Raw genomic sequence first — 893 nt, 5'->3', positions numbered from 1 at the left:
TCGTCACTTTGATATACCAAACGTTGAGAATCATGTAATTTACATGTGTGGTAATTGAAGAATAATTAAAGTTGTATAATGTGAAACTACTGGTGCAAAATATGTAGGATTTGTTTATTGCAGGTATAGCACATCGTCTTCAGGCCACAAGTGGCCCATCTGGACCAACCGACCGCCGTGTCATCCTCAATTGAGGATGCAGATAGGAGGGGCATGTGGTCAGCACACCACTCTCCCAGTCGTTGTGACGGTTTTCTTTGACCGGAGCCGCTACTATTCGGTCGAGTAGCTCCTCAGTTGGCATCACGAGGCTGAGTGCACCCCGAAAAATGGCAACAGCACATGGCTGCCCGGGTGGTCACCCATCCAAGTGCCGGCCACGCCCGACAGCGCTTAACTTCGGTGATCTGACGGGAACCGGTGTATCCACTGCGGCATGGCCATTGCCGATTGCAGGTATACTAAACTGAAAAATTCGAGACGAATTTTCTGGAGGAAGGGGAAGGTGTTACACCCCAGGATAGTATCCCCACAGGGCACTAAACTATGTCCAAGATATACCTTGGCAGCTCTTGCAAGCCGAACCGCCTGTGTCAGTGACCAACAAATTGCAGTCTAGGGAGAAATGCTGAGCTAGTTGAGGCAAACTCAGAAGCCATGAAAACAGGGGAGAACGACCGAGCGCCTACATCAGTGAGCGTAGCATAGTGATATCGTGGAAGCCGAGAGATGCCGTCATACTAATGACAAAGCCGATTTTCCTAAGAAAGGCTACAGACAAGTCAAATTTAAATATTCAGATATCGACACTGCAGGAAAATACCTCTGAAAGGTGAAGTTGCACTGCCGACTCCCGTGGCACTAATGATGGGATATGGAAGCCACCATAGCCC

General features: G+C 48.8%; 1 pseudogene; it reads right to left on the bottom strand.

The window, feature by feature from the left end:
• Window positions 1-330: 330 nt before the first annotated feature.
• On the bottom strand, window positions 331-448 carry LOC126299625 (5S ribosomal RNA; annotated as a pseudogene).
• Between the last annotated feature and the right edge of the window lie 445 nt (window positions 449-893).

The sequence above is a fragment of the Schistocerca gregaria genome, chromosome X (genome assembly GCF_023897955.1).
Source record: "Schistocerca gregaria isolate iqSchGreg1 chromosome X, iqSchGreg1.2, whole genome shotgun sequence".
NCBI lineage: Eukaryota > Metazoa > Arthropoda > Insecta > Orthoptera > Acrididae > Schistocerca > Schistocerca gregaria.
This window is presented reverse-complemented; position numbering and strand designations above follow the sequence as displayed.